Source organism: Cetorhinus maximus, chromosome 13, assembly GCF_964194155.1.
Source record: "Cetorhinus maximus chromosome 13, sCetMax3.hap1.1, whole genome shotgun sequence".
In the NCBI taxonomy this organism is placed as follows: Eukaryota; Metazoa; Chordata; class Chondrichthyes; order Lamniformes; family Cetorhinidae; genus Cetorhinus; species Cetorhinus maximus.
The window spans coordinates 79474966-79484872 of record NC_135891.1 but is presented as its reverse complement, the minus strand read 5'-3'; the positions used below and the strand labels follow the sequence as shown (position 1 = coordinate 79484872).

The 9907-nt window shown below is 43.6% G+C and overlaps 1 pseudogene; it reads right to left on the bottom strand.

The window, feature by feature from the left end:
- Positions 1-9581: 9581 nt before the first annotated feature.
- LOC144688302 (procathepsin L-like) overlaps positions 9582-9907 on the bottom strand; it is a 65043-nt pseudogene continuing 64717 nt past the window's right edge.

Genomic DNA, 9907 nt, shown 5'->3' with positions numbered 1-9907 from the left:
TGCCACTGTCCCACCAGCTCCCCTCACACCCATCAAAGAAGGAAATCTGCCATCCTTACCTGGCCTGGCCTACATGTGACTCCAGGCTCACAGCAATGTGGTTGACACTTAACTACCCTCAGAAATGGCCTAGCAAGCCACTCAAGTTGTATCAAACTGCTACAGAGAAATTGAATAAGAATAAAACTGGGTACAGCACCGACATTGGCCTAGGCACCGGAAATGACATAGGCACACGCGTGCCCAGATGACCCAAGAAAGTCCTCCTTACTAGCATCTGGACGCTTGTGCCAAAGTTGGGAGAGCTGCCCCACATACTAATCAAGCAACAGTCTGACATAGTCATACTCACTGACTCATACCTTACAGTGTCCCAGACTGCTCCACCACCATCCCACTGGCAGGAGAGACCCACCAGTGGTGGCAGCACAGTGGTCATCATCTTAGGCAGTCCCTCATGATCGAGGATGGCTTACTTCCACACTAAAAATTAGTTCTCAGGTGACTGAAGAGCCTGATGTGCGACCTACAGCTTCTGTCACAGGTGGGGCAGGCAGTGATAGGGGGTGGGTGGGGTGCCTGGGCTGCCACACGGTCCTTCCACTGTTGACGCTTGGCTTCAGCTAACCCTTGTCGATGAGACGCAAGGTATTCAGCTCCTTCCGAGTTGCTTTCCCTCTGCTTCGGGCGGTTTTGGGCCAGGGATTTCCAGATGTTGGTGGGGATGTTTCATTTTTTCAAGGAGGCTTTGAGGGTGACCCTGAAATGTTTCCTCTGCCCTCCTGGGGCTCAATTGCCCTATCGAAGCTCTGAGTAGAGCACTTGTTTTGGGAGTCTTGTGTCAGGCATGCGGACGATGTGACGGGGCTGTTCGAGCATGGTCAATGCTTCGATGCTGGGGATGTTGGCCTGAGCAAGAACACTGACGTTGGTGCACCTATCCTGCCAATGGATTTGCAGGATCTTGCAGAGGCAGCACTGGTGGTACTTCTCCAGAGCTTTGAGGTGCCTGCTGTACATTGTCCATGTCTCTGAGCCATTTAGGAGGGCGGGTATCACTACTGCTCTGTAGACCATGAGCCTGGTGCCAGGTTTGAGGTCCTGGCCTTCAAACACTCTCTTCCTCAGGTGGCCAAAGGCTGTGCTGGCACAGTGAAGGCAGTGTTGAACCTTGTCGTTGATGTCTGCCCTTGTTGACAATAGGCTTCCAAGGTCTCGTTGTGGATTTTTATAACTGGGGCGGGCAGTGCGGTGTGGAGGGAGCAGGCTGGTAGAGGGCCTTTGTCTCACGGATGTTTAGTGTAAGGCCTATGCTCTCGTACGCCTCGGTGAAGGTGTTGACGATGGTTTGGAGCTCGGCCTCTGAGTGTGAGCAGACGCAAGCATTGTCTCCACACTGTAGCTCAACGACAGAGGATGGGACAACCTTGGATCTGGCCTGCAGGCAGCAGAGGTCGAACAATTTCATACTTGTTCTGCGGTTTAGCTCCACCCCAGCAGGCAGCTTGCTGAGGGTGAGATGGAGCATTGCAGCAAGGAAGATTGAGAAGAGCGTCGGTGCGATGACACAGCCTTGCTCATCACCTGTCCGAACATGGATTGGGTCTGTGGTGGATCTGTTGGTCAGGATCACGGCCTGCATGTCATTGTGGAGCAGGTAGAGGATGGTGACTAACGTTTGGGGGCAGCCGAAACGGAGGAGGATACCCCATAACCCTTTGTGGTTGACAGTGTCAAAGGCTCCTGTGAGGTCAAAGAAGGCTATGTACAGCTTTTCTAACCAGCACAGTTCTGCATCCAGCTTCCCCTTCAACGCATAAGGCACAGGTCTGGCCTTAAAGAAGCTTGCTGTCGTCTGAGGATCCACATATATCTTGGCCTGCACGCCTTTTAACTTCCCTAATTCATCTCAGAATACACTGCCATATTTCCTTAGCAGTTCAGGAAATCCTCCTGTTTCCAGGTGAAATATCTCAAACCTGTCAAGCTTGGTCTTCTGTAACCAGTCTTGGCCTAAAAGACCAGGTCCTTCTCCTTTCATTATTATCACAGGTGCCTGGGCTGTCTGTAGCCTATAAGGCACAGATTGCTGATTGCATCCAATCCTGTGGCGATGCCCTTTACCTGAATAGATTTCCCAGTGTATGTCTTTAATTTAGCGTTTATCTGCTCCAGGTTTATTGGCTGTCTACCTTCATTAAGTTATTTGAAAGTGTGCTTCACCACCACTGTATTCGTGGCACCTGTATCCACCTCCATTATTAGTGGCTTCTCATTAACTTGGATTGTGACAGTGATGGGTTCAGTATTTACAGTGGTTACGTTATACAGGGAATAAATGTCGGTGTTGGTAGCTTCAGGTTCTGCTGTATTTTTTAATTCAATCATGTTGGTTTGCTGTTTATCAGCTTTATCAGCTGTTTCAACTTTGCCCTGCATTGCCTCACTATGTGACCTTTCTTATGGCAGTAATGACATTCTGCCTCCTTGAATTTACAGGTGTCTGGTCCGTGGCCACCTCCACATCTATAACAGTTTAATCTTGAAGTCATGCGGAAGTGTTTCCACTCGGCCTTTTCATGTTTCTCACAGCGGACATTCCGCTTCGATGCTGTGGGCCTGGTTTTCGCTCCACGCCTGGGAGTCAGTTCCCGCCCCACATGAAGAATGGCGCCATGTTGTATGTGTTGCAAAGCCTGTGAGTCTCTCGCAGCATTTTCTGTGGCGAGGGAGATTTCTGGGATGCGCTTCAGTTTGATGTCGGTCTCAAGTGAGTAAATGGTGCTGAATGGCGTCATCCTGAACCCCACAAACTAATCGGTCCCGCAGGAAATCATTTAATGTGTCCCTGAAGTTGCAGTGTTCAGGTTCGCTACATAGGTTGTGATGGACTCTCCCGGGGCCCTAACTCTGGAATTAAATTTAAAACGTTGCATTATTACAGATGGCTTCGGCTGGAAGTGCATTTTCACGAGGTCCACTAATTCATTATAGGATTTAGAATTGGGCGCATTCAGGGCTGTCAGTTTGTGACTGAGATTGTGTATGCCTTATTGCTACATACACTCAAAAGGCTGGCTTTCTGCCTTTCCTCCGTGGTAATTTCGTTCACTATGAAATAAAACCCAAGATGCTCTAGACACTGGCTCCAGTCTTCCATAGTCGCTTCATAAGGATCAATTCTGCAGAAGAGTGGCATAACTGGTGAGTAGTCTTTTCCTTTTCTTAAGATTCGATGTACTCATGGTAACCAGGTGAGGTGCAGCATCCGAGCTATTTTATCCTAGTCGCCAAATGTAATGACTTGATAGTGTGGACAGGTTTCAACAAGAAATAGATAAACTTTGTTACAGACAGCTTTTCAGGTGCTACATGCTTGGTCAGGACCCTTGTCAGGAAGCCTCACGTGCTGGATTGCCCTCTCTTAGGGGTCATTGGTCAGAGCCGCCAAGAACATCAAATGCCCCCTGATAGTGAGCAGGAGAGGCTATACCTTCAGTCACTATAACCACCTACTGTCTCCCCTCATCTGATGAATCAGCGCTACCCCATGTTGAAACTTGGAAGAAGCACTCAGGGTGGCAAGGGCACAGAGTGTAATCTGGGTGGAGGACTTCAATGCCAATCACCAAGAATGGCTCAGACAATGCTGGCCAAAGGAAATAGCTGCCTGTTTGGACCTGTGGCTGGTGGTGAGAAAACCAACACAAAGGAAAAAGTTACTTCACCTTATCTTCACCAATCTACCAGTCGTGGTATTGGTAGGAGTGACAGCTGCATTGTCCTTGTGGAGACAAGGTGGAAATCCAGCATCATGTTGTGTTGCACTGCTACAATGTGAACATACCATTTGCTTTCTTAATTGCTTGCAATTCATGTACAAGAAACCCAAAACCCCCTGAATACCAATATTTACTAGTCTCTCACTTGTTAAAAATTTCTCCTAAAAAAGTGGATAATTTTACACTACTCCATCTGCCACCTTCGTGCCCAATTAATTAACTGGTCTAGAATACTTTGCAGCTTCTGACCTTCCCACCTAGTTTTTTTATTGTTAACAAACTTGAATATATTTCACTCAGTCTCCTCATTGAAGCCATTAATATAGATTGTAAATAGCTGAAGCCCTAGCTTTGATCTTTGTGATACTCCTCTAGGTACAACTTGCCAAACTGGCAATGAACTGTTTAAACTTCCTCTTTATTTTCTATCCATTAACCAATCCTCAATCTGTGCTAATATATTACTCCCAAACCCACGAGCTCTAACCTTGAGTCACCTTTCCTGTGTCTCCTTATTGAATGTCTTCTGAAAATTCAAAACTATTTTACATCCACTGGTCCTCCCTTATCTACCCTGTCAGTTACTCTCTAAAAAAACTCTAATTGATTTGTCAAACATGATTTCCCTTTCATAAAATCATGTTGACTCTGCCTAATCATGATATGATTTTTCTCTGGTTCTCTATTACCACATTCCTAACAATCGATTCCAGCTTTTCCCTGAATAATTGGCCCTATTTTCTCTCTTCCTCCATTATTGAACAACGTGGCTACATTTGCTACCATCAAACCTGCTGAGATTATTTCAGAATCCAGGGAATTCTAGAAGAATGAAACTTCTAATCCATTATCTTTGCAGCCACCTCTTTTAAAATCTTAGGGTGCAGCCTATCAGTTCCAGGTGATTAGCTGCTTTCAGTCTCAATAATTTCTCCAGTACATTTTTAAAATTAATATCAATGACTTGAAGCTACTCACTGTCATTGGGTATTTGGTTCCTCACTATTTATGGTTATTTTGGATTTTGCTATGAAAGCAGTTTTAAAAAAATGTTTAGTGTCGCTTCCATTTCCTTATTCCCCATGATACTTATTCTTGCCTCTGACTCTAAGGGACCCACTTTTACTTTTGGTAATCTCTTCCTTTATACACAAACATAGAAACTCTTACAATGTGCTTTTGTAGTTCTTGATAGTTTACTTTCTTGTCATATTTTCTCCCTCTTTATCAATTTCTTAGCCATCCTTTGTTGATTTTTAAAACCATTCCAACCTTCAAGCTTACTGCTCTTTTTGACAGCATTGTAAAACTCTTCTGTGAATATAATAGTATCCTTAAATTCTCTAGTTAGTCATGGTTGGACCATTTTTCCAATTAAGTTTTTGGTCATCAAAGGAATGCATATTCACTAAGAATTATGATTTATTTCTTTAAGTGATTGTTATTGCTTATTTACCACTATATCTTTTCATCTAATTTCCAAATCTGCCAAAGCAAAATTGTTGCTTATGCTTACATAATTTGATTTGTTTTAATATAAGACTTATCGTTATTCTTAACCACATCACTTTCAAGCTCAATATGAACTTCTACAATATTATGATCACTCTTCCCCCAGAGGATCCAGCTTATATTTCACCCCTCTCCTATTTTTACTTAGTTCTGTTGAAGGGTCATGAGGACTTGAAACATCAACTTTGTTCTTCTCTGCTGATGCGGCCAGACCTGCTGAGTTTTTCCAGGTATTTCTGTTTTTGTTCCAGTGTTATGATATGGCAGGTGGTAATTGCCTGGCTGACCAAAACCCAACAGGAAACTTGGCCAAGCTATCACAATGAGTTGCAATTTGTATTTGTATTATGAGAATGTATGTGCACTGAAGTCAGAAGTAAAGAGTTCGCTAGCACTTTTGGACATTTTAAGTATTATATTAAAATATTTATTAACAAAAGAAAAGAAAACTTATACACACAAAATTAGTTATACAGTTAAATTTAGTCTTACAACATTTCCCAAAAGATTTCTACTTAGCTACGCTCTCAAATAAACACCCTTTTCAGGCAACAGTACTAATAGATTCTTAATCTATAAAACATCCAGTAATATTACTTCAAGGTACCACTGTTGCTACAAGGGAGATATTTCACAAGCTTCCCTCTCACTCAACAATGGAGCTCCAAGGCTTTTAACAATACCTTGCTTTCTGGAACAAGCAAGCACTTCTCCGGGGTGGCTAGAGGCTGCTTTTTCATAAGTCTGTCTTTGCACAGTCCACTTTTCAAGATCTCACATGGCCACTCACATACAGCTTTCAATCTTTCCTTAAATATATTTTCCCTCTTTTATCTTTAAATCCATTGTTTTAAACTCAATTTGAAACTCAAACTCTTCCAAATATAAGATTGTTCATGTTTCCATCTTGCGTTTGCTTTTAGATCAATAAAACATGATATCCCCACTGCTTTTTTACCTATGAACTCTTGCAAGATGCCACTATTATCCTTGTCACCTTCTAACTCCCCTTTGAAAATTAAATAAGCTCCCAATTTATCTACAAATGCAAATCTTATCTCATCCATTTCCATTTCAAAATGCCTGCTTTCACCTAACCCCTTTGATGATTTAAACCTTGCAGTCTGACAGTCTTCATTTTAATTAAATTAGTCACACACACACACACACACATATGCACACACAAACACACGCAGCACCCACAAGCCATCTTCATTATCTCACATAATATTAGAAAAAAATAATATTTCCTTTTCACCAGGCTTGGGCTGTCAAATAGCAAGTAACATTCGTGCCACACAAGTGCAGGCAATGACAATCTCCAACAAGAGAGAATCTAACCATTGCCTCATGACATTTAATGGCATTACCATCACTGAATCCCCCACTATCAACATCCTGTGGGTTACCATTGACCAGAAACTGAACTGGGCTAACCATATAAATTCTGTGGTTACAAAAGCAGGTCAGAGGCTAGGAATCCTGCGATGAGTAACTCACCTCCTGACTCCCCAAAGCCTGTCCACCATCTACAAGGCACAAGTCAGGAGTGTGATAGAATATTCTCCACTTGCCTGTATGAGTGTAGCTCCCACAACACTCAAGAAGCTTGACACCATCCAGGACAAAGTAGCCTTGATTGCCATCCACAAACATTCACTCCACCACCAAAGCATAATAGCAGCAGTGTGTACCACCTACAAGACGCACTGCAGGAACACACCAATTGTCCTTAGGAAGCATCTTACAAACTCACGGCAACTGCCACGTCGAAGGACAAGGGCAGCAGATGCATGGCAACATCATCACCTGCAAGTTTCCCTCCAAGACACTCACCATCCTGACTTGGAAATATATCGCCGTTCCTTCACTGTTGCTGGGTCAAAGTCCTGGAACTCCCTTCCTAACAGCACTGTGGGTTTACCTACACCACATGGACTGCAGCGGTTCAAGAAGGCAGCTCACCACCACCTTCTCAAGGGCAATTAGGGATGGGCAATAAATGCTGGCCTAGCCAGTGTTACCCACATCCCATGAATGAATAAAAAATCTATTGAACTGATTTTGTCTCAAAAAATGACCATTTTTAATCAGTTTCTAGTCCTCCACCCATGAGCATCCCAATTTTAAATATCTTAAAATGACTTTTAAAAGCCATACAGAACAATTTACTAGTTACATTGGTGTAGTCAATATCTAGGCACCTTTTAAGAGGCTCAGTTGGCACAAATTCATAATGGCGATTAATTCAATCAGGATGTGGCCAGTTATGTGGGCAGGGCTAGGTTCTCGTGCGGCTTGCCCAATCAAACATAATGAGCATCAATAGTAAACAGACTCACATAATAAATTATGGGCAGGATTTTCCACTTGGCGTGCGGGCACGTGCCCAACACGCTGGAGCGTGAAATAGCATGTGACAACTTTGGGCACGAGTCCTGATGTCATTGTGCGATATTTCAGTTGGCAGGTGCACACAGGAGTTAGCAACATGCCCACCGACAATTAAGAGGCCTTTTAAGGCCATTAAAAAGGCAATTTTTCATTGCCTGTCTAACCTTATGGTTGACGGGCAGGCGAATCGACCAGGCGGCCTTTGCATTTTAGAGGAAACCTTATCCGTGGGCAGGATGAGGTTTCTGTGATTAATTCAAAAAAAAGATTAAAATGTTTTGAAAAAATTTTCATCATCTAAATTTTCATGTGAGTGAATCTGATGCGTGGACATATTTTCTGTAGCTTCAAATCTTCATTGATTGGTTTAAAATTCTTCAGCTCCCTGAGGCAGCTCTCTGCCTTCATGGAGCTTTCATTGTGCACTCCCCACCACCGCCCATGTAGACATCAGCCCTCACCCTCCTCCCAACCCTCCACCCCTTTCAGCATGTGTTTCACGCTGGCTGGCTGCTAATTGGCCAGACAGCATGAAATCTGATTGGTGGCCGCTCCTGGGCCTGATGATCGCTGTCGCCCACCTAACAGAAAATTCTGCCCTATGTGTTTATTTGGATCCCTTAAATGAAACAGCTGAGCAGTGGCCTTAAAGAGACAGGCCACTCCATTTGAGGAGCTAAACATCATCCTCATCTTGGAGTTAAGGCAAGAAGCGTCATGCAAAATGGGCATTGCCACTCTCAGCTTAAGCAGTTCATACACAAGGGCTGAAGACACGTTCACACTCCACGAAAGGACCTGACAGTAGCTCTTGGACATGACAAGTGACAACCATATAACATATATCCTGTACTGTGATTGTCAGACTGGGACTGTAACTGTCCTACAGTTGTTAACCAAGGGTGTTAAGGGATATGGAGGCAAAGCAAGTGAATAGGATGAAAAGACACATCAGCCATGATCTCACTGAAAGGTGGAACAGGCTTGAGAGGCTGAGTGGCCTCCTCCTGTTTCTATGTTCTGTATGTGAACAAATCTGACTGACCTGTAATCGAAACACCAAATATGTAGACAATGAGAATAGACTCAATCTATAAACATTCAAGAGTTTTATTGATACACATCCTTGTGACTACAATTCTACAATGTTTTATAAAATGGACCAAACTTAATATCAGACTAGATCAAAAGCTAAATACAGTACCTGCTGCAAATCTAAAATAAAAATAGAAACTCAACAGGTCAGGCAGCACCTGTGGTGGTAAACATTTCAGCTCGGCAGTCTTTCATCAGAACTGGAGTTGTGAGAGAGTTAGCTGTTTTTAACCAAGTGCAGAGCTTGGCCTGGCTAAGGGAGCAGTGTCTGGATAAAGGAGCTCAAAGGCTGGATGAAGGAGCTCAGGGGATGGCTGAGGGGACTCGGGAGATGTATATAGGAGCTTGGGAAATGTATAAAGTAGCTCCATCTGGATAAACGAGCTCGGGGGAATGGATGAAGGAGCTCAATCTGGATAAAAGAGCTTGGGGGCTGGATATAGGATCTCAGGGGGTGGATAAAGGAGCTCGGATTGGATAAAGGAGTATGGGAATGACCAAATGAGTTTGGAGAACGGACGAAGAAACTCGGGGGCTGGATAAAGGAGCTCAGTCTGGATAAAGGAGCTTGTGGACCTCTACTCTAAAACTTCCGACTGGAACTTTTTATTTTGAAACTGTGAATACCAGTCAGAGGTGGTGAAGTCTTTGAAAGGTTAAAGGGCTGGAGCTGAGCTCTGGATAAACTGTCAGGATCTCTCTTACAGTTTGACTCAAGGTATGCCACCACTAAACATCTTCTATAAATTCCTAAAGGAATTCCTTGTTAGTGAAGTTACACTTTGATCTCTTGAAGCCCTAGGCCAGAGCATACATGGGGAAACTTGCAATTCCACAGCTGTTCTTCTTCCCCCTGGCCATCAAGATGTAGCCAGATTGGCCCCAGTTTTGTCCCCAACTGGAATTAAAATACAAACAGAAAGGAATTAAATAAAGGATGTAAGAACTGAAAATAAAGATTCAACATTTCCTATCACAGACTAGGAATGTTTTCTTTCCAGGTGAATTTCCACTTTTGGAAAATTCACGACTTCCTGCTGGAACACAGCTGGCAATCCTGGGTGAAATAATTACATTGGATCACATCGAGTTCATGGCACACAAACAGACCATTCGGCCCAACA